Genomic DNA, 359 nt, shown 5'->3' with positions numbered 1-359 from the left:
CATAATTGTAGTCAAATAGTCACCTTCCAACATTAATTCAGAGCAGCCATTAGATAGGGCAACGTCCATTCCTGTTAAATAAGAGAAGTGTTACACTTTCCGAGTGTTTTCCCCAAAAGTTCGTTCTGAAATAATGTATCATCATCACATGAGATTTATTATCTTGAGAAATATATCACTAACTCATGTAACTGTAATACATTATTTGGGAACCAACTTTAAAAAATAAAAATAAAAAATTGAGAAGTATAGCATTTTTCTTTATAGGCCCACTTATAAAAAGATTTAGAAAAACCTAGAAACCTCGTGCCTATAGACAACTATTGCACAACTACAAGCTAGTCACGTGACAAATAATC

Source organism: Corylus avellana, chromosome ca3 (assembly GCF_901000735.1).
Source record: "Corylus avellana chromosome ca3, CavTom2PMs-1.0".
Lineage (NCBI taxonomy): Eukaryota > Viridiplantae > Streptophyta > Magnoliopsida > Fagales > Betulaceae > Corylus > Corylus avellana.
The sequence above is the reverse complement of the archived record's forward strand: the minus strand, read 5'-3'. Positions refer to the sequence as shown.